This window comes from Phaenicophaeus curvirostris, chromosome 19 (assembly GCF_032191515.1).
Source record: "Phaenicophaeus curvirostris isolate KB17595 chromosome 19, BPBGC_Pcur_1.0, whole genome shotgun sequence".
NCBI lineage: Eukaryota > Metazoa > Chordata > Aves > Cuculiformes > Cuculidae > Phaenicophaeus > Phaenicophaeus curvirostris.
The window spans coordinates 11155022-11180159 of record NC_091410.1 but is presented as its reverse complement, the minus strand read 5'-3'; the positions used below and the strand labels follow the sequence as shown (position 1 = coordinate 11180159).

Below are 25138 nucleotides of genomic sequence, written 5' to 3'. Positions count from 1 at the left end.
CAGGCATTAAGTTGGGAGACTATAATGAAATGATTCAGAAGTAATTCACAATTTCTTTACAGACAATACGTTCCCTGAACACTTTAAATTTTGCATTTCCAATGCACAAAAATACAGCAGTGCCAAGAAGACGTCTAAAGAATAAAATAGATCTCAATCTATTGGCAATTGCTAACACTGAATTTTCTCAACTTCAGTGGAAACCGTATTAAATTATCTCAGTTTTTCTAAACAGCTCATTTCATGAGGCAACTTTAACAGTTCTCTTTCCTATTATAATGTATATGAATTTCTTTCACTAGACGAAGAGAGCTCAGAAAGACGTTACCAAGCGCACCTTCATGTCATTGGAGCATACAACAATGACTCTACCATAATGCCAGCCTGGCCTCATTTACATCCTTAAGTCAGCTGTCTAGCTTTAAAGAACTCTAATCACCCATGTATCTTTCTCCAGCTCTTTTTCATCATCATCCCATGCAGCAATTGTTTCCAACTGTTCTATTTCTGACATGGCATATGTTTATTCTTTGGGCAAATGGAATAAAATGGGCTTTGTGCCACTGACTCCAGATAAGCTTTGCTGACTTTATATGAGCCAGAGTTCTGGCTCGATGTGTGCTGCCCACTCGGTTGTCTAGTTTGTTAATCAATCTAAATCCCAATGAATCCTACAATTATCATTTCGATGATTTGTTTCTACCAACTGAAAGATCACTAAGTGGCAATTACTATTAAAATTACTTGTAGTTGAAAAATATTTCACTTCCAATTGTTTTTTTGGTTCCAGACTTTCCACTCTTGAAGACAATAGCTTGATTTATATTTGTAGGAGTAAATAACATGCAAAAAAATAATTTTGTTACATTCTTCAGAAAACAAGAATGTTAACTAATTGCTTTGGTATGCAGTGATCATACAGTTGCAAAATACAACATAATAATCCATGCAGAAGATCTGAGAAATGTTTCTCGGAATGGTTCTAAAGCTGAGCTGCTTTGCCAATGCCTGCCTTTCAAATTAGGATCTTAGACTGGCTACTCCAATCCTGCCTTGATTCAGCAAGAGCCTGTGTTACAAAACTGCTGCATATTTAGCAACTATTTTGGGCAATACTTATGAATACTCCAGCCAGTAATGTGTAATTTTGCATTAGTTTCTAAAATTTCTTTAATTTCACAAAGCAACACAGAGACAGAGAATTAACATAAAAAGCTACTTAGTTCAGGTATATGCAAACAAAATGTTATCTGCATAAAATAACATGCCATGTTTTAGGAATAGAGATGAAAAATAACCTCTCACTTGCTACTTGTTTTGCACAGATATTAATAGCTTCACATCATTTATTGCAGCTGTTAATAAGTCACATTATGTTCACCACCTTCTTGTAATGAAAGTTATATTACATTACTTTGCAGAGACTGCCAGGAAATTCGTTGCTTTACATTTTAACAAGAGTACAAGTAGAAGCGAGCTGGCACACATTATGCACAGTAGCGCAAGAGCAAGTGGTACCTCGAGCCTGACAGTTAAAATTATCAAGAAAATTATTGAGGTATTTTCATGTTTTGATAGCATAGTTTTGATCTGTGGTTTATATAATACAGTTGTGAGCTTCCATTCTTTCCAGTTCTGGACTTGCTGGAGATAAATACCCTCTCAGCAACCCGGGGACAGGCATGGGAAGGGCACAGGGAGGAAGGGAGAGAACAAAACAGACCTTGTGTGGCAAAAAAGGACTAACTGCTAGCTCTTTGCTAGCATTCTGCATCTACCAGGCTAATCCCTTACCCTCCATCCTCCCAGCAGAGAGCAAAAATTGCTAAATGGATATCATGGAAACAAGGAGGAATGTGGTAAGGAGCACTCAATGCATTCTCAAAGCAAACAAGGGGAAGATGCACTACATGATTTGTGGGATTTATGATACCTAATGGAGGTCAATTCACTTTGTTCTACACTTTTCTGTTGGTGTACAGTACTGAGAAAAACATGTTGTTATTAATAATATATATACATTGTCATCAGTCACTTAGAGCTACAAGGTGCTGCCATAAATTTCAAACTGTTTTCTAAATTATGTGATGTGCGAAGGTTAACTCTCACTCAACAATTTATTATGATATCTGCTAAAAAATACTGTCAGTACTAGCTTGCATAAATGACAGAGAGTGGTGAGGCAGAAAAGAAACGTCAGAATAATAAATAACAGAAGCAAACTTTTCTAATAGATTATCTATAAAGCAGAAAAGCCACTGTTAAGCCCCAGTCACCCAAATATTGTTTAACTATACATCTGAAGAGCTTTACAGGCACAAGCATTCCAAAGAACTTGGGGCAAAAATATCAAAAGTCATGTACTTCATAATTTGGAATTATCTGAAAAATTCAACAGCTGTTTTAAAAGCATTTTCATTACTCCCATTTTTGGAAGTAATGCAGCAGGTTAGATCAGCCTTCCCACAGAACTGAGTGTCTCTACTACATCACAGTATTTATTATTCAGTAAAACAAGTTAAGCTGCAAACCTGAAGTGCAGGGAGAACACAGTTCTAAGCAAGTCAAACTGAACTGCCAGTTCAGGTATTTTCAAGTAATTTTCGACTCATTTTTGTAATGGTCAAGACTATTCTCCCAAATGAAATGATAAATTTATAAAATCTTAGCCACTGTAAAAATCACATATAATCTTCCCACCTAAACAAACTTTAAAGCTGTGGCTCCACTGCTATAACATAATTAGTTGCCCAACAACAAGAGGTATACATGTAATTACCTACATCATTTGTTCAGGTTTCAAGCATTGATTATTCCAAAGGAACTGGTAGAAGAAGTCTGGATGGTAGCAACATAGAAATTACTCTGTGTACACTCAGTATTTGTTGCTGGGGTTTTGCTTTTGAGCTTTGTTGTTGGGTTTTGAGCAAGAATTGATTCTGAATTGGATTAAGGAGTTACAACAGAAGCACGAGCAGCATGAAATCACTCTCTGTATTACTCTCCAACTACACTAGAGAACTTCAAGAGCCTCTACAGTAGCTTGGAGCACTGCATAATTGTTATGTTGCTGTTTCACATGCTTTGCATTTTCAGTGAGGCCACAGAATTCCCCCAAGGGGCCCATATTACCGGCTGGTTGTGTTTTCTGCACATCACCAAGCAATGAATGAATTTGTCACATAGCAAGCGTTAGTTCATTCTAAGATTAAATACAGCAATTACATTAAACAGCAATAGGGTACTACTTTAAAATAGCCGAATCATTTAAATACAAACTACATTTGTTATTTAAATAAGCAGTACTGTTTAAATAAATTCAGCAGGAACAGATTAAAGTCAGGAACGGGGAATACATCCAGAGGAAGAAGAGTAACAATTAAGAAATAGGATTTAGCAATATTTGTCCTTCTCTTTTTCTGAATACACAATGATTATAGCTTGTAAAAAATTAGTGAAAATGCCTTTTATATTAAATACAAACAAGGCTGTAGATTATAAACCAAACACAAGTCAGAAGAAGCAATACCTCTGAATGCTATTAGCATACTGACTACATTACCCTAACTTTTTCAACATATATCATTTACAACACATCAGCTGTTTTTTCTGCCAATGTTTCACCCCATCTAGAACAGAGTGCTGCAGCAGAGGACCCATTTGCACTTGGCATTTACAACACCCTTCTCTCTAAAACCACTTACAGCCTAGCGAGATACAGCCTGTTCCAGGGTAACACAGTTAATAAGAAAAACAACCACCTCTCTCCATCACCTTAACCTGTTACTAAGCTTCTTAAAGCTCTTTTGTAACACCACCACGAGGTCACATGGCACCTTTACAGCACTAACCTGTGCAGTGCTACACATTGCTTGCTTCATGGACTATCTTTATTTTCACTGCAGCTTCTGCAAACCTCAGCCTTTTTGAAGTCGCATCAAAAACATACTGTGAAGTCAAAGCATTGAGACTACATTAAGTGAATATTGAGAAATTAGGGCTGATTCTACTTCTAAGCTCCATGTCTCATACTCAATAATTGGTTTGCATATCCTCAGGTTCATACATCTGCCCTTGCTGCACAGTTTTTGTTTTGTTTTGTTTGTCAAGTTCCATTAGGCAAAGTAACTAGAGGGGAGGACAGAAATAAGATCTCTACTACAAATTTTTATAAATTTATGAGTAAGTAACGGTTAACTGCAACAATATCTTATTTGTGCTACAGGATTATACAGATCATCTGGACAGTCTTAACTACCCAGGTCATTAACTCCTTTACACTAAGTATAACACAGATGGATGTTGCCAGTAAGCTGGCTTTGCAAGACCTACAGCAGTGTGCAAATACAGTCTGTGTGCCTGGCAGAGAATGAATATACATTTTCATTCCCAAACAATTTTGGCAGACTTGGTAGTACAGTGGGATATAATTATAAATACATATCTGCAGCTAGATAAGTAACACATCTCTAAAACAGTCTGGATTTAGTAAAATACCTTACATAATATATTCAGATTTGTCTGAACACTATATTCAAACACATACTATACCATGATATTGTTTTTTTCCCCTAAAACCGTAGTGCAATGTATGGAAAACTGAGGAAGAGTTTAAAAATATTAAAAGTATGTAAAGTAATATAAAGTATTCAAAACTGTTTCAATCTACTTGTTAATTATGTACTTTTTAAAAGATGGAGAGCACCATTTCTGTGTAGAGTCCTTGCTAAAATTTCACAAAGCTATTAATCTCTCTCCTTTGAAGTGTCCCATTTCATAAATGAATAATAACCTAGAAGTCATCTATCAAAAATGGTGCTGGAACAGCTATTTCAAGAACTTGTAAAAGCAAAAAGGATGACCCACAATCACAGACTTTATGTATCACTTCTGTAGTCTGAATTCACTGCTGATCTTAACCTGTTGTATGCTAGCAGCAAAGTCACTCTGGTGGTGCTGGGAACCTGCTCTGTACCCTCCTACAAGCACATCAGCAAGGAACTGCACAGGTCTTTGCATTAAAAAACTAACACAATGTGAAAGCCCACAAATATTTCTTGTGACTTAGTTCTTCAGATTTTTCAACTAATTCAGCGATGACCCTAATTGCAGAAATGGGATCTCTTAAATAAAGCAGCTGCCTTCTGTTTGATGTATTACCTAACACAAAAACAAAGGGCCGAGAAAGCGGGCAGTATGAAACACAGGCTGTACCTATTTTAGGACTGTACGAAATGACTGGATACAAGATGAGATTGATCTCCAGAACGCAGCTGTTGGATTTTATTTTGTTTCATAATACAGCTGGAATCGTGGAAGCCAACAGAAAGCAAAGAGCTTCTGGAAAATTATGGTGAATGCTTTTCCCGATGCTACAGGACAGTCTTGAGGTCCTCTAAGAGTAAAACCTTCACTAAAACCAAGTGCGATCACCATGGCTTTGCTCTTACATGCCCAGTTGTCATCCCATGCCACATTCTCCCCTTCTGCCTCCGTCCAGGACCAGTTTGACAGAGCCCCAGCCCGGGAAGCTGCCACGGGCAGAGCTGCTCCTTGCTGCCAACCAAGCTGAAAACTTCATTGTTCAGTCATGAGAAGCCTAATGCGCTGAAGACAAACGTCTGAAAGACTTATGTGATTTCTTAATCTTTCATCTCACGTTAAATCACCCACACGGTCAATTTAACACAGCTTGCTCCACGCTTCACAGTAACGTCTGAATCCGTTCACAGCATGAAGCACGGAAAACTGATGAAATACAGAGAACGTGCTAGTACAGCTGCAGGGTTTCATCATGCGGGGTTTAGAAATATTGAAGAATATTTTAGGACTAACGTTACAGCTTGTTTTTCTTGACACTTTACTACATAATTTAATGATATCAAGCTAATGGTGGCTGCAAACCAAAACATTTCCTTCTCTGAGTATGATTTGTATGGAGGCAAATGTAAGCAGTGAAATGCCAGATCTGAATACTAACCAAGAGCTGACCGTGAAGTATGTTAGTATATCTTGAATTTAAGTCTAGGCTTTCAGTTGTGTTTGAGAAACCCTATAACATACTAACAAAATCAATAAACCTTACTTGCCAGTAAACACATTCCACACGCTAATTCCATTATTGCCAAAAGACAGTATTGATTTTTCTTCAGGATGAAAAGAAGTGAGGCCAGAATAACACTGAAAAAGCCTTTGAAATACAAATAGAGCCATATCCCAAGTACTAAACTACAAGAAATAAAGCTCCTGTAACACCTGTTAGGACACAATGCTGATAAAAGAATTACTTCACAACTGCCAGTACAAGGATAATCATATTTCTACATAGACTTACATATGCAAAAGTCACTAAAAAGAGGATAGAATCCTCTGATGTTAACTTTCACATAACCATGATTCCAGAATAGTCCAATGGGGCATTAGTTGTATTAGAAGTAAAATACTAATGCTTTACACACTTACTTTATTCAAAGAAAGGAGAGCACTTCATTTTAAGCAACAAAAGATCTAATCCCACAAAGCAAATGTTGTAACAGCATTTATGTGCTGTTTAATGTTTATGCCTGGTTAAGAATTAGATAAACTGAAGTATGAAGAGAATCTTGATACTGATCCACAGGAACACCAGCCCAAACACATTTGGTACTCTTCAGTCCAATCTCATTTGCTCTTTCTAGTTTCTTTCAGCATGAGAAAGGTCTAAATCAAAAAAGAATTACAGAACCCAGGGAGGTGGTTGAGTCACCTTCCCTGGAAGGGTTTAAGGGATGGGTGGACGAGGTGCTGAGGGGCATGGTTTAGTGACTGATGGGAATGGTTGGACTCGATGATCCAGTGGGTCTCTTCCAACCTGGTTATTCTATGAACTTCCTTAATCTTGTAACAAAACCCTTACCTTGTATTGCTTAATGACCATAACAATCTCTGCAAGAGTTAAACTTGATATCTGAATGTGCTTTAAACTGCAAAGATTAGCTCATTTTTGTTTGCACAATTAATCAATTCTGTAGCTGTTCTATGGTGGATTCCGTGCTACAATGATGGCGTTAAAAATGAAAGATATTAATTTTGTGCCCTAAAGGCACAAACCCCCCTTGAAAGGCATTATTTCATTTCTTGCTGGTGCCAAACCAAATCATTTGGATACAATGAAACTGTCAGCATCCACTGTATTACTGTAGTTGCAGTGTAACGTGTAGTATCTTTAGTTAGAAGATACGCAGACATTGCCATTTGGTGCTGGATCCTAACTATTACTGAGATTCAGAGCTGGTAATTTATTCTACATTATCTCTAATATGGTAGCTTTCTTTTCCTGAGCACAAGAAAGTATTAACACACAAATATTATCCTGTTAATTTATAACTGCTATGAAAATAATGGTCCAATCAACTAATAAAAGTGAAGACATTAAAGACGGATGAGTACCACCAACTGGCACTGATTACATCAACTCGGGATGGGCAGCAGCAGCTATAGTTGCATGGTCTTCAGAGCTGAGTTACACAGAATTCTACAGTATATAGTTATTATCTTTGAAAGACTTCTAGTCTGCATCACAGAGACCCACTATAAGATGCAAAAGGTAAAAGTAGGGGTTGGGACGTATATGGGAAGAAAGTGTCACACAACAGCAACTCAAGCTGGTCTATGATAACGAGCCTGTCACCTCTTGCCTCCAGGTTTTTGGACAACTACAACTTCATGATCAAAGACAAGCAGCTGCTTGTCATTCCTGCCCTGAGGCCTCCACAAGTTCCATTCAAAAAAACACACTGATTTATTTTTTTTACCATCAATACTTACTTTCTGCCTCTCAACTTACCAAGTGTTCCTTGGATAACAAAAAGCATTTTAAAATAAAAAGGTTCAAAAGACAGGACTGGAATTTTCAAAGGATACAGAGAAAAGTTCAGCTCCTTTTGGACATGAGTGATACTAATAAAACCAACTTACAACCACACTTTTCTCAAAGGGTTCAGGCTGGGGTTTTTACTCTTCCCCATCCATTCTGTTTCAGCAGCAGTAGCACATCAAGAATTTGAAGAGGTTTTGTTAAATTAAAAGGTTTCCTGTCTCTATTTCTCTTCATAATTTTATGTTACCCAACAGACACCAAATATTTGTTGTAACTCTTATCCAGTTACATACGCCTTATTAAAGGGTCATCTACTAGAAACTTAAAAATCACTTTCATACTCTCATCAATCACTGAAAACCTATTTTCATCTCAATGTGACTGCAAGTTCTCAGGAAGAAAAACAACATACACAAAAAATAAAACTCCATGTCAGACCAATTACAGTTAGAAATTTATTGCTAATGTATGATAACACTTAAGACAACAAACACATAGAGAAACCAGAGAAAGAATTAGGAAAATTCATTCTCAGCCAATAGGTGCAAGATTTTTTCCCCAGTATGTTTGAGGGGTACATTATTTACTCATAACAAGCAGATTTATTTCTTAGGTTTGGTGGTTATCAGAATTACCTGGTTGAGTGAATGACAAAAGTAACTCATTCCAAATAGCAAAAGTGGTATTTATAGGAAATACCTGTAGGCTCAGAGGTAGGTAGTACATAATAAGAAACCATGGAAACATGTCAGTTAATTATGAACCAATTATTTGCATTTGCAGTAAAACATTTAAAGGAAAAACAAACCCAAAACAATGAAGAAGTTGAGATGGGAAATATGCAGCAAGAAAACGAGCACGGCAACAGTCAGTGGAACCTGCCACCATACAGTCATCAAAAATGTTAACGTTAAAGGCACATTTTGAGCACAATCTCTGGAAAACCGAACTAACTACCCATCAGTCTATTAATTCAGCACTAGGCCTTCATGCAGTGCCCTTTTGAATTTACACATCTTGGTTCCCAATGCTTCACCAGCTCAAACGATTGCACTCTCGGGAAAACACTACATCAGCAAGCAGAGCTGACATAGTGATGATTTCTTAAGTCATGGTTAAGTGACCAGTTTAATTTGACATACAGCACATTGCTGTCAAAACCAATGGCCCTGTCTGCTGGCTTCTAGGTCTTAACATCTCTGCAGTCAATTTTTTTTGGCAAGGTTAAGTTTTACCTGGACCAGTTCCCTGAGCCAGCTCAATACACAGAACACGGAAGTTCACGTAGCACAAAAATAGAACTACAGACCACCATAGTAGCCTAGATTTATGCTAGACTTATACTAGGTAAAATATGATAAAAATGCGATGACAACCTAGATGAATGTTAAAACCCAATCCATCTTGCATGATTTAAGCCAAAGAATCTAGAAGATTTCTTCAGTTTGCCCAGATGGTTGGCAAAGACTTCAAAACATTTTTCAAGTATAGAAAATATTCCTAAAAATCAATCGTTATCTCAAAATGCTCCCCAACATTTAGCCTGCATTTGAGTTCTTAGACCTTAGAAGGAATAACAGCTGTTCTTGTTATTAAGTCATACAGAACCGTGAATATGAAAATAGTATACAAGCATTTTCCACTGTATGGTCAAGACATATTTGTGAAGGTTTTTCCCAGCTCACTGAAGCAGCAATATAAACAGTATTTCTTAGTTCAGGTCAGATAGAATGAATAGTATTCTCCAGATATGGAAAGGTAAACACTATTGCCTATCCCATATATTTACTAAAAGCAATATATTAACCTAAGTAAAAAATAAGGCATGAATGTCGGGGATACATCAGCTGACATTCATCTGAAAACACTGCTTACAAAAGACCAAGAATTTTCAAGCAGCAATAAGGGACTGGAATTCAGTAAGCCATGACTCAACCCCCCTGGAAAAATTAAATGGAGAGGCTGTAAATCATTCCTATTCACCATGGAACATGCATAAGGTGTCTACAGTCCGAAAGAGAAGCAAATTACTTTGTCATTAATGTCTTTTCAGACTACTTTTATTCAGGGTTTTACTGTATGAGGTATTAGCTCAGAAGAGAACATAAAGGCAACTGAAAAAATTAAACTGTTCCATAATTGCATATTTGAGCTTTCAGTTGACAGTTTTTAAAACCAGATTACTAATTGGTAAAATAAAAACGTCTCTTTTTTATGTCTGTTAATAAATAATTAAAATTTTATGAATATTTCTTAAAAGAAAGTGGTTTCAGTGTTTTCTTTTTGAACTTTAAAGTTTTTCTTGCATAAATAACAACTACTGTCCCCTTTCTTATACACAGTGCGAGAAACCAATTCAGCCTTTTTATAACATGCATTTAACATCATTAAAAGTTAGTCTTTTACAAAGACTCTGCAATGCACACATGGATACCTTGGATGCTATATTATTCCAAAACTAATAGAAGTACTAGTAGATCCATCTATTCTACAAGATAAGTTATTGCTGGAGGCATAGTAGAAATCACCCTGCTAGAGATCTGGATAAGTTAAAATGGACTCAGAAGAATTCATTATAGGTCAGAAATGTGTTGTTAGACTCTGTTTAACTGTAGTGCTCCTCTAGCACCCCGGTGAGTCAGAGGGCAAGGGGAAAGAAAAAAAACCAACCAACAAACCCTCAGTCTGCCACTCAGTCTGGCACCCAGCCCCAAAGTGACATCTGGGAGCAGTTAGTCACTAGACACATAATGCACAAAATGCAGCTCCCTGCTCAACCAGGCAGCAGAGTGCAGCAGTTGGTCCCAATCAGGTCCCACATCTCCAAACCACGAGAAACTGCATGCATCCACGCATGCGAGCGCACAACCACGAATGCAAAAAGATGCTACTGCTGAGTAGTTTCCATGAGCCCATATAGAGAAGAATATGTAGATGCCATAATTAAAGCACTTCAAGACAAGATTTCTTTCTTGTGGTATGAAACCCATTCAATGGTGATGAGAAATGGTAAATATTAGGAATGGATGACACAACCTCAAGGTTTAGTGTACACGATCCAGAAAGTCTGAGGCAAATTACCTCGCTTAAATGATTTCCCCCATGCTACATTCTATGATCATTCTTCTCTTCCTTCCCAAGTGCATAATTCAGCATTGCCCATTAAATGCTTAAGTCCTAATGGATCAATGTCTATCCTTGACAACATTTCTGGTTTGGCCTCAGCTTAGTAACAGAGACGATTGCATAGCTAGTTCAGAGCAAGATAAAAAAAAATAGCCATTTTTTCCCTTAGAAGCTTTGGATTTAAGTCTTTATAAACAATAGCCTAAAAAGTACCATTATACACGATGCAGCTCATTCATTACATCTCGCCCACACTTCTTAAACACTGCTTAATATTTCTGATTGTGAATATTCTGTTATTTCCGTCTAAAATAGTTTTTATTTTCAATCATTTTATGCCTTTTAATGCTGCACACCACAGGGTGCTTAAATCCTTGACAAACTGAGTAAAATAATGCAGTAAAACTGTATGAAAGCAAGCGATTTATGTAAAAATGCACGTTCACTCTGTAGACAATGTGGAACTGTCACGGAAGTGAATGGAAAATAACAAATTCCAGTAGATTCCAACTGGCATGAAAACAGATGAATTCTACATTATGCTGAAGTGGTATAATAAATGTAGATCTAATTTCAGGCTCCAAAGTTTGAAAAAGCGCATCCCACGTACAGAATAGCATCACACATCAACAAACCACTACATAAGGACTCAAACTGCCATTAATACCTGGACACAACATGGATTTCCAGTGTGGCAGGAACTTTGCTTCAAATCCATCATGATTCATTTGCAAATACGTCATTCATAACTTCAATGTTCAAATGGGATTAAACTGTGTCACACAAATGGCCAGGAGAGAGAAAGTGAAGATGTCACAAAATACTCCAGCTAGAGACTTTCCATAGCAAGTTTATCTGGAAAATTATCCTCTTCACTAGTCTGAGTAAAAAACTCCCTCCAAAGTGAAGGATGTACCTAAAATAACTAAAGGTGACAGTTTCAGTGCAGCAAGAATTCTCCTTTGACACAAGCTGGCTGTGCTCAATAGGAAGAAAACAAGCTCAACCACCTCCCTCAACCTGTCAAATCCTCTACTAAAGAAAGGAACATGAGTTTGTAGTTTCATATCTACTTCACACAGGCATAAACCAGCATCACTGCTTAAAGAAAAGCTCCCGGTACCTGCCCCACTCCCCAGCTGCTTGTTCCTGCCCTGGACCAGACCATTCTTTTTGCCAGCACTCTCATCTGAGTGGGCTCAAAGGTACTTATTTATGGACCCCTGCCTCATGACATTGCTGATGCTTATATGCTAATGTAGCAAAAATACAAATTATCGTGTGAGAAAGGTCTGGTGTGTGGAGAATCCGCAATCGCATGAATTGTGGCTCCAGGACAGGACCACGGTACTACCAACCTGAAGCAGTTTACCCGGGTTGTGGAACAGCACCATAATCTTCAAGAAAGACTCTGCATCTTCAGGACAAAGTTCAGACTGCAAGATTCCCGTTTCAGGTTTTGTTCCATTTCTCCAGCCATTTCCACATCCATTATTTTAACATTATAGACCTCTACAGCCAAAGATTGTGCTTTGAAATATTAATTGTCAAATTCTAGAGTGGAAAAATAGAGAGACTGCCTGAGTTATGTTAGGTATGATTGGTGAGAACTTCTACAACTGAAAAACCAATGGATGTATTAGTTCTAAAACTCACTGATTGGATAAAACTCATTATAAACAGATTTATGAAAGTGACTCAGACTTTGGAACAAATTGAAGTTGAATAACAAAAAAGGAACAGGAAAAATGTGTTCTATTATTTTATAAATGTACAGTGCTGACAATATGTATCAAAGCTGCTGAGGATACAGTCCCAGCTTCTGTATTCCACTGCTTTTCTATTTGTTTCCTTCTCTACTACTGCCTTACAGCACAACGGCAGAATAAAAAGGTTTTTATACATTTTCTTCTCAGACATATTTCTGCTAAGCAACAGTTAACACTGCTACTAATAATAGTAGTAATACCAGGTATTACTGTAATCAAGAATTCATAGTTAATTTCCCAGCTGCATAATAGAATCCCATTCTTATCACAGAACTTTCCTATTTCTGCAAACCAGATTTTTTTTAAAAAATACCATTTCTACTGCTTTCAGCTTTAGTACAAAAACCACAAAGAATTGTAAACTCTTCTTTATACCGATGCTACATAGTGTAAACTGGTACTTCAGGCATTTTTAATTGTTTATGAGGGAAAACAAAAGATCTTATTTACGTCTTAAAAGTACACAAGGAGAGGGGTTTTTAGATGGATTTTACATCCATTCATAGAGACATTAACATAGTAAATCTATTAACAAATGCAATGGGTTTTCACAAGTTCAATTGCAGTAATTAGTCATATTTCGACTTTAAATTACTCTCTGCTCTAAAGAAAAAGATTACGGCTTTTCTTCTTACTCTGTTACCCAATTGGCATTTAAGTCAATCGGCTAAAAGTGTATCTGCTTCAATGGGAGCTCAAAATAACCCATTAACAGAATATGCAAATCTCTGAGGTGGTTTTTATTTAATACTTTAATCTAATAAGAACGCATTACATCACTAAGAAATTCTGGCTGAATCTTTCATGCAGATCTCCTTTAGTTCTTCCATAATTCCACTTTTGCTGTCATGAAGAAGACAAAAAAAGTAAGCTATTTTACTGGCAAGATGTTTATTATAGCAACTTCAAGTTCTCATATGGGTTGCAGAAAACAAACCTTCATCTCAACACCTATTCATAATGTTCAGTACTGTAAGGAAAGTCTTTCTGCAGAGCACGGCAGATACTCAACGGGGTGTCGCAATGCAGAAGAGAACACAGCTGCTAACTGAAAACCATTACTGCATGGACTTTAGAGTTACGCTCTATACTACAATGCGGCATCAGAAAGTTATTAATCTCAAAATCCTAATTTCAGCTACAGCTAACCATAGCTACATCATGAAATTCATTTTGGTGAGGTCATTAACAGATTTGATACAAACACAAAACCTGTCGAAGATAAGGAATATTGCAGAATATTGATTACTACTGGTCCCCTGAAATAAGACACTGCTTGCTGCGTTTTTGCTCACTTCAAAAGAGAGAGTGATTCACTGAACCTTACATAGAGCAAAAAAGGGGGTTAATACCTACTGATTAGTTACAAAGATACCCTGAACTCACTAGAAGTGTTACTAAAAGAAAACAATGTTTTTCATTAAAAGGACCAGGCATATGTGGATCAAAATACTGGCTTTTCACACTTTGTAGCATTTATGAAGTATTCATTCAACATCAGCTAAATAGCAATAAAAAATAACATTAGTAAGAGTTTAAATTTGTACCAATCTATTTTTTGCATTAACTAGCTCAATGTCTCGGAGTAAAGTGCAACCAAAAACTGATGAACTACCATTATACTTGTGGTGTTTTGATAAGAGCAGGCACGTGCTGTTCTGATTTACAGTGCTGCATATTTTACTTTGTTTTCAGGAGCTTTTGTACAAATTGGCCTCCCATGCTTTATATTGGCTTCTTCATTTCAGGATCTTACACGTGAGGTTTTGTTAAATAGTTTCAAAAATGTCCTATGCTAAAAGAAGGAAAAAATGAAACCTCATGTCATCTTTTTAGTGTGAAAAATTATTCCTACTTCAGGGTAGTTATTCGATTTGACACGAGAATTATTAAAACCCCAGACTACTCAAATGGATTTCAGGCTTTTCACAGGCTTTTCAGTGAATGAGTACCCTCACAGGCATACTGTGGCTATTTCAATTCTTTTTCCAGTAATGCTGCACATGTTTATCATTCTGTTAGTGATGAATTTGTAATAAAGTCTCTTTTGCTTTAAAAGCAAAAAGCATTTATGTTCATGCAATGGCTTCCTTTACATTGTGCTTACATTTCTGTTAATACACTTGCGTTAATACCCTCTCGGCTTCCCCTGAACACAAAGTCACCAGAGCTCTCCTACCTGTTAAGCTAACCGGCACCATTGCTAAAACGAATTCAGGTCTTTGCTCCTGTTGAATGACACAGGACATTGTTTCTCTCCTGGTTTAGGGCTGCATTTTCTTTGTAAATAAAACAGTTATCCTTCTTCCTGACTGAAGCATTATGATTCATGAAGTTACAGAGGGCAGGGGATATTATTTTGGCTTTCCTGATTATTACAGATTTATAAATGAATACCAGTGGGATTTATCTCATCTACAAGTTCAGACATTTACAGAGATCATATCTGACCTCACTGCTTTATAATTAATGGAGGGAAGCAGGCACTTCTTTTAAAAGTGCTTTATCACATCCTGACGTAAATTGCCTGCATCATGTGGAAAGCTGTCCCATTAGAAAAGATGGATACTACTGCTCTAAAAAAATGCTTTAGGATGGCATTAATCACATCTAAGGAGAGTCCATTTCTCTCCATAGGCTATAAAGGCATTCAGGACATCTCTCAGTTGAAAATTTAAAATGTTGTCATTTAAATGTGGATTAATCTCATCCTGTATGTTGGCTAAAGTAAAATAAAGTTGAAATTAATAGGACGCACTGTGTACGTATTGTGCTTAGAGCCAGCTATGTTGCTCTGCTGAAACTTGTGCTTCTGGCTCATCTGTCTGAGCAAACTGCATCACATAATGAGAATTCCCTATGCTAGTGTGACCAAAGGAGAACTAATGCATTGCCTCATGCCTTCTGGTTTCCATTAGTAGGACACTTACTGAAGATTTCTTTCCTAGGGATTTTAGGTTAAAAAGTGTTTTATCTTTATTTCTGTGCTGAAGTGCTGCCCTCCTACATAGCAAGTGCTTAGGCATTTGATCATGTCAACTTTTCTGTCTCACTCCATCTACAGAAAACACAGCAGCAAGCTCATTTAGGACCACGCAGCATGTGTGCAAGGGCAGCCAAACCAAAGCCCTCTATAAATAGAGCACACTGACTTTCATAATTTTCAGTTCATTCCTTCCCTTTTTGGACCAATTTCTGGACATATTATGCAAGCTGAAAAAAGAGATGCAAATTCCCTAGTGGATATTAGTGTGTCTAGACTCATTCATTGACCTAGAAGATGTCTTAATTGCCTCTTTTCTACCTGATGGGGAAAATACACTCTAACTTTTCCTGGCTGCAACCTGTGATTAAGTTTTCTAACTGAAATAGCAGAATTTAATGAAAAGCAGTGATACTCCATGTTCTCCGAGACTGAGTTACATGGAACACTTATCACAGGCTTAATACAATCCATAGGAATCTTCTGTCCATTTAAATGTGGTGGTTTTCCCAGGATTTCAGATTTTTTTGCTCTTTGTGTGGCTTACTAAACACCCCAGCACAGCCAGCCACTACATGGACCAGCAATGCAATTTTCAGATTAACTGGTAAAGAATGTGACTCTCAAGGTGAAAAATCTGCATTCACATAATAGGTGTTCTTTTGTAGGAAAGACGCTGTCCCTCAAATGAAGTAACACATTGGGTAGATGAATCATTTTGTAATTTTAAGATTAAAATAGCCTAAGAAGCTTTTGGACTGCCTGCAGTATTAAATTTACACTGCTACGCCAGTGGGCATTAAAAGTCAAAAAGTATTAGTAGATTTAGCAGATTTAAGCAGGGATGCATTTCACTGATTACTATCTACTAAGGAAATTTTGTTTTAATCATTTAAACTATTAATGTAGCATTTGTATCAAGAATGCAATAAAAAAGTAGAGCGTCCTGTGTATATCATGGGCCACTTACAGGATACTTTCAGTGTATGGAATTTCCAGTAGGATGGGTTTTACACAAAAGGGATCATCAGTTTGTAAAGTTAACCACTCTTATTCCTTGCCCTTCTCTGTGTAATGCCCAACAGAAACAGCAATTGAAAACCGCTTTTAAAAACCCTCCGTGGTTTCCAAACTAAAATAAAGCATGAGGACTTCACCACTGCAAAGTCTGAGCAACATAGGAAAGAAGCATCCTGTGTCCTCAAAGCTGTATTATAATAAAAACCTGAAATAAACTATACTTTGTAATACAAGGTGTTTGTTCCTTTACTTAACACACTTAATACTCTTTTTCCATTCTTTCAACTACTATTTTTATTCTGCTCAAAAGATGACTGTCTTCAGGGACAACACATCCATTGAAAGTATGAATGTTTCATTCATGCCCTGGGACAGCCTGAAAAAGGATTTTATTGCCAAATACATAGTTGCATATTTTCCTTCCCTCAAGTCCCATAATGAATAATACTCTTTCACACCAGTTCAAGTAATTTCTTGGAAAAATATGATGACTACAACACTTCGGCTCTTCATTTTTGTATTTTTCCTTTACCATGTACTCAAAAATTCAACACAAAGGCAGGAATCCTTTCTTGGTGTGGCTGATCACAGCTCCTTTCATATCACTGTATCTACAAGAGGATTAAACCAGAGAAGGTACTATATGTAAAATTATATTTATATTGTTTGCATTATTTGCTTACATGGCTTCCTAAATTGAATCCTGAAACTGTTAGGATAAACTCTGAACTCAAACCTCTGCTCTAATAATTCAGTCTTAAGAATGATCCAGGGAAAATATAAACAACTAAAAGTCTGTAACTGAAACACAAGACGATGCCCTTGTGGTTTCTGAAGTCAATGCATATCATTTTAATGTGCCAGTCCAAATCTTGTCACACAATACAATCCCATAAAGATTTCTGCTGACAGCTGGATCCTGCTATGGTTCTCTCTGGATACTGAATTTTCATTCACTTCAGTTAAATGTCAAGCAGCAGGAAGTTTGTAAGCAGCAAATGCTACAGACAGATGCTAGGCGCTACACAGTAAAGAAGTTTTCAAGGGATTCTTGGTTTAGATCTAACAAAATTACATCCCAAAATGCTTATTTTTAAGCATTTTAACAGAACAATTATAATGACAAACTTTGTGAAGAAACGCGTACAAAACAAGATACTTTTTTTTAATATGGTGATAGGAACGACTAATTCTACCCCCTTTTTAACTTGTCTCCAACTTCCACTACAGATTGGTAAAAGAACATTTCATATCATAAGCATACCATATTTTTTTCCAGTAATAGACTTGCTCTAAACATCATTCTAACGAAGCTGCATCATAAGTATAAAATGTATGAATGTTTCAATATTACTCTAAGAAAAGAAGGACCTACAAAGAGATCAAAAGAGCTAAAGAACTTTTTTATGGTGTGATGTCATGATGTCATTCAGTCTACGAGAGAACAGGCTGAAATTAGTCTGGAGATTTCTCCCCTTCCACTGACATATAAAACATCCCAGTGATTCACAGCGAACAGACAATCATTTAGAAGTTTTACTGAGGGACATTTTAAGCATTTTCTTACTTCTGCCCACAAAGTCATCACTTAACAGAGGAAGTTAATGAGGCATTTCTAAAATGTAAGTGAATTTCGTTAGGTGAGGGAAAGAAACTACTGTCATCTCTTCAAACTGCGATGTTTTGTAGCGTTGGCAGTAGGGGAAAGACCCATATAGTTTAAACACTTATTCCAGAGCAGAAGCCTGCACATGGAGGGTTTAATTTTAAAACAATGAAGAAGCATTTGAAGCAATGGACTTGAAACAATGGACGTTTCAGTTGAGTCAAGCAGACAGGTTCCAGCGCTACATCATTTCCATCATTAGCTCAGTACAATATGCCAAATTGCTGTGACAGGTACAACCATGAAAGACAAGTAAAAGCTTCTTAAACTGGAAGCTCCTTATGTGAGAAATGCTTTGATGCAAACTGGAGGAGTTAAACATAATTTCATCTCATTTTCTTTAGTGATTCAAATTACAAGTTTCAAATTTATACTAAGAAGGTAATAAATGCCCTTTATTATGTGCATTATAATACTTTACATAAGTAATATTCTGAAATACAGACAAATGGACAGGATAGACACCTTTACTGTTCTTTTTAAAATAATTATTGACAATACTGTCCAAGTGATATTCATGTTTAGTTTTTAAAAATGGAAATCAAACTACTGCCAGAGTTTCCAAAAATGCAGAAGAAAGTACAAATATGTAAATTCTTGCTGGAAACTTTTTCTAGTTTAGACTTAAGTTTAAATATGAAAATATGGGCACATGGAGAGACACAGTATTATAACAACTGCACGTTTCCCAAAGTACATTTAATGGTGTGGTAATTTGCAAACGGCTTTAAAACATCTTAAAAATTGTTGACCTTATCAGAAATATATATTTTAAAATTAAAGTATCATTCTGATGGCTAGTTACTGAGTTGTAGCAGATAACTTCAAGACACAGTTTTTCAGTGTAGCTTATTTGTGGACCCTTGTTTTCTTAGTGGTTTTGCACTTGGAGATTAATGTTTGAATCAAAGGCCCTCAGAAGTTGCTAGGTGACTGAAGTGAAAGAGTCCAACCAAATAAGAAAAGCCCTTCTTGAAGACAAATTGAAAAGGGAAGCAAACACTATTTGTTCACCTCACTGCTGCCTTACCATGAACAAAGAGACTTTCAAACTACAGCAGAAGTGTTTATTTGAAATATAAATACCTCCTTTATTTATTTTTTGGCATAGCTCTGAAAGACCTAACTAAACAGTAAAACATAGTATTAGTGAATCTGAGAACTTAAACATATTTAAGTTAGCTTCTTATGAAATGTTTAAAATTACATTGTTCTGCAAACATGTTATGTTGTTACCTTCTACACAAGTCATTCTGAGTGTGAGCTCAAGCTTACTAATTTTGATGTATTTTGACATTTGCCTTTAATATCCTCATCTTGGCTAACCTAGGTTATTAGGGAAATCAAGACAGAGACAATTGCAGAATAGATATCTGAAAAACAAAGTACAAATAATAAAATAATTAAAACAAATAAAATCACACTTCGAACACTGATGGTGTTGCTCACAGGCAGGGTACTGTGATATAGTTTGCTGGCCCCCAACTTCATTTAGAGGATCCCTCAGGACACAGAATAATGACCACAAAGATGAAGACAACTTCCAGAACCTTTCATGAGATGATGCATGAGCTATGCAACACGCTCACTGCTCTACCACGCTGAGCTACCACAGGAGTAAAAAAAGCCTTGTAGTGACTTAGCTAAGAGCATTGCTGCACATGCAGACCCAACATTTATACTCTCTACCTCTAATTCCATACATACAAAAAACTCCTTGCATCTTTTTAGGAAACTTTTGACTAAAAACCTATCCAAAACCCATGAATGCCTCAGACTAAAAATTAATTTTAGCTGCAGAGACCCAAGACATTTTTTTTCCTTTTGTTCTTAGAAATGTAACATTTGTCAACTGTTGTTATAATAAAATGACATTTTTATATCTTTCAGTTATTAGTCTTGATTTCAACCAAAAATAAGCTTCAGACAATTCTTACTTACATATGTTCAAACTTTAAACTGCATCTGAAATACTAAGAGTTCCCCCATAAAGATATATTTTGAATGTCTGTGATGTTTAAACATTATTCCCGAATTGCTTTTGTTGTCATGCTGTCCGTTGTTTCCAAGGTAGCAGGAGCAAATAGGAATGAGTACTGAGCCAATCTTGTGTGTTCTGTACGGACTCACATTATTCCTCTTAACTCCAACCTGTTCTTTCGTGCAAAAATACTAATGCTGAGTTCTTAGAAAATTAGGATACAAGAGTCTCTTCCTTCAAATGCTAAGGGAAGTTATTTCAATCATTCCTAGGCGATAGCTAAATTCAAACTCAATGAATTAGAAAACTAAAACTGAGGTAGAAAGAGATACAGAACTAATGGCTCAAAATCTACAAAGAATGATACTGTGAAAAGTTCCATATGGGAAAACATGTTCTTCAGTGTACTTTGGTGGCAACAGCCCTGTAAGTGCAATTCCCTGCATGAATCCTACTGCTTCTCCCAATATTCGAAGACATCTATCGCATCCGAGTTCTCATTACTGGCAGAATATCTGCTGATTCCTGCCAGCTTTGAACAACCAACTCACTATCTCTACATATGACAAAGAAAACTGGGGCAAACATTCAAATATGACAGCTTGTTGGAGAAGGATAGAGGAAATCAATTAAAAGAGATAGGCAAATATCTTCTCCTCCTCCTCTTGCATCCTTCAGAAGAGCCCTGCCACACTGTACTTTATGGCAACAGCCACATTTAGTCATCTGGCACCAAAAAAGCAAGGCTGAAAGGTTATTGCAAATAACACTCCTGACCCTGCCTAGACAGATTACTTTAAACAAAACCAAAATGTTAACACAGCACTAATTTGTCTGCCAACAGCATTCAGTTCTTTTGAGATTAGAACTTAGAAAATCTTCTGTAGAGAAGCAGACAAGTAACTGCACTGCAAGTACACAGTAACTTGGCTTTCCTCTGAGGCCATTTTAGAAGTGTTTAATTAACCTTCTAAAAAAGCCTTTGAAAACGCTGCAACAAGCTAAAGAGCAGAGATAGCACAGAGTGTTTTACATTTGTTTTGCAGACTGGAAACAATACAAATCAGTTTTACTTGGCTTATCAAGTCTGAGACGAAAAAGAAGAGGCACAATCAGGAAAGGACGGGAGAAGGAAGAGAAAAATTTGCCAATTTCTGCAGAGTGCATAGATGAGAAATGTTTCAAACTTCTGACCTCCAAAAAGAGCTACTTACGTGGTACATGATACTGTGTGGGAAGTGTTCTCAGTTTTACTTGTTTGACAAATACAATAATATTCGATCCAAACAGTCATATGTAAAATGATGAGTTTCTGGAAACAAAATTCTGAAGAAGAGCAAGCTTATGAGCACAGTTGAGCATCTTCTCCATTCCGAAGTCCAATTACAAAGCTGCCCTGCATTACTTCTAAAACTCTTTTCCCCCACATATCTGACTGGATTCTTTCTTCCCTTTTATCTGCATCTCTTACATGACACCATCTTCATCTTCCTCACCACAAACTCACTGTTGGGAAATAACTGTCTTTCCTGAATTTTCATAATGAACTGTCCCACGTTCACTTTGCTTTCAAAACAGAATTTTACATACTTTTATAATCTCCATTTTCCCCTCCCTAATTAGTTTTGTAACTAAGTATTTGTATTTTTCTTGTAGTGTATTTTCTTTTCTGGATTTAATTGTGAAAACAACTTGATATCCAGAGGAAAAGACACCATAAAAAATTAAGTCATTCTGATGAGGTAATGCCATAGAACTTCATCAGAAAGAAGTGTTATTAAAAATAAATACATTTTCCATATACATTTAGTATTTACCTAATTCCATTTTGGATGTGGTTTTGAAAAACTGAACAATCTGAAACAATACTCATTTAATTTGTGTTGCCTCAAGAAACTGCATCACAGCCAACATTGGATATAGACGATTCTATAGGAAGCCGAAAACTAATTTTGTCTTTTCACATTAATATGGACAATCCCAACAGTACTCGCTTTAGTTAATACTAACTAGAAAATATTATGCAAGTCTGTTTAAAATATTCAAATGAAGTTTTGTTATATTTTTATTTAGAGCTAGAACATATGATCAGCTGAGCACCACCAAACTACCTAATTAGCCATCTGCTTCTTGAAATTGTTAAATATATATTATGTACTTCTAACAAAAGAATATATTATCTTCCCATGTAGTCTTCTCTAATCACGTTAAAGCACATGACGGACGAAGCCTTCTCTGTAGACAGAGCTAATGAGAAACCAGACATCTCAAATAATTTGCAACAATTTCTTGGAAGCCAGGAAGAATATTACAAACTCAACCTATGGTTTTCTCATCATTAAAAAATGTCCATTTGCCATGGTCTACTGCTTTCATTTAATCCTTCACTCCATTACAGCATTTAGCTATTTATTTCTGTCTACTCTTCTCTCAAGATATGAGGACTTGGAACATTTGAAACACCAAGTAATGCAAAATCTGTATTTCCAGAAATTACTTGTTAAAAGTTTTGAAGAGCAACAAGAAGTTAATTTGCCCACTTCCCAGGGCTTTGTAACTGCCCGAGAGATCCCTTTTCATAGCTGCAGGACCAAGACTGCAAACAGAACCAAAAAAAGTCTTTGCTGTGCTGGCACAACTCTCTATGCAAAGGGACAGGGCTGAGTGGAGAGAGAGACACGTACAGTCGTTGCACCAGTCAGAAAGGCACAATAAAGCATTCTGACTAAATTTCCTCAGACAGAGGTAATCTCTTGAGCATTTTCTTCAGCAGCTCCCCCCTTTCCCTTTAAGAGCAGCAGTATTCTGAGGAGCAGACACTGATCTAAAACTGAAGTTTCTCTTTCCATTTTGCTGCTTTGCTGATCTCTTAACCAGCAACGGATCATTAGAGCTCAGCTAAACTAGCACAACAATCCTAATGCTATTAAGCAGACAATCCAATTAAGCCATTTCCAAGTAGTGTTTGTCATTAAAGAGAGCTGTAAGTGAACAGCAAGCATGTCTACATCTGAAAATCAGTAATGTGAATTTTCTAGAAATTGTTCTGCCCAGGCTTTTAGCTCAATATAATAAGAACCAAGAAGATATAGCTTCAGAATATTCATGTTTTTAGTACTGGAAAGCATTTGTACTCCATAATAAAAAACCCTTTTGTGATTTATACAGTGCAGTGTCATTCCAATCAGTACATAAAAACAGGCTGACAACCATGTGCACAACTAACTTTGGCAAAATTCTACTGACATGTTTAATGCTGAAGAATATTATCCTCTAATATTCCTAATTCCAATACCAAGTTAACTACATTTCCAGCAGCCATACTTGTACACAGACCCTGACAGTATCTACCCTGCTTAAGAAATTTTTTCTCTGATTTATATTCTCAAAAATGAAACAAAAAGACGCAGGCTGTCTGAGCTACTCCTCTGATAGCAGACTGAAGGGTTATCATTGCAGAAAACAGTAAAAGCCACCAAATATCTTTCTTTAAAAAAAGCCAAACAAACAAAAAAATATACTCTTTCCTCATTATAAATACTTAATACGTAAGTGGAATAATAGCCCAAAATTTCCTCTGCACTAAAAATAACAGTAATACTTTAACTGCAGATAATTACAGATAGGCATCACATACCACGTAAGACAATAAGAATGGCCATTTCATGCTGTCTCAATTTTAAGTCAACTCAGTACTTAATGGGTAATTTGGGCAATACACATGCATTCCTTGCCAAGTAAACTTTAAGCAGCTGGGAAAGACAGAAAAGAATTATTTCTTTCTCTTAAGGAAAGATTCCGTTCCATTTTCAGTTAAACAAAAAGTAGAGGTTTTAATCACAGATTTTTAACCATCAAGACTGATGAAAACATAAAGCGCTTTAAGTAACTTCTACCTGGAAAATGTGAACAACATTTTCAGTGCTTATAATTTCTACTCATTTCAGCTTCAAGTTTGTGTTGAAGAGATGGAATAAATGTGCACCTCTTCATTAAAGAAATAATTTTGCAAATGTGTTCTGTATAGATTATTTAGGACATCAAAAATCCCAGCTGACATTGTGCAGGACGGAAGTCAGACGAGTGGCAGCAATGAAGCTATTCAGAGAAAGGAGAGAGGGGAGAAGAAGTGAAATTATTGAAATCTTGCTACACTTGCAAAAAACCAAACCCAAATAAATCATGTGCTCAAATGGCATCTGCAAATTCTGCCATTTCTTGGAGCAAAACAGATGACGGAATAAAGTTTTAACCATAAACCTATATTTATAATAGACCCACCAAAGACTGTCTCTACTAAGCATTTTGAACCCAGCCACTGAGCCATGACTCATTTCACTTACGAACAGCCTGCTCCTTTGTCTTCTGTAACTTTCTTACAATGCATGAGAAATCATGATGTTGAATGCAACGACTTTTCCACTCAGAGATTTAGCATCTGAGTAAACATCTAAGAGGAAATTTTTTCACAACACACTATGAGAAATGCTGCATACAAAAGCAGTTCTGAGGAATACAAGCGCAGCTGCAAAAGCACATTACAGAGCTTAGACAGTATTTAAAACGAAACGGCAAACTAAATCTCCAGCCTACCTTGCCCAACAGACCTGTTACAATATTTTTTGTTCGACTTCATAGGAAACGAAGATACCTATTGCAAAAAGAAACACTACTAATATAATTGTCCATGGATATAATACAGAAAGACCACAGATTTATGAAATCTTTTGCCTAA

At 36.5% G+C, this 25138-nt stretch overlaps 1 protein-coding gene across 2 annotated transcripts in view; it reads right to left on the bottom strand.

Moving 5' to 3' along the window:
* The window catches only part of PRKCA (protein kinase C alpha), a 131543-nt gene that overhangs the window by 80697 nt on the left and 25708 nt on the right, over positions 1-25138 (bottom strand). The window lies entirely within an intron of this gene.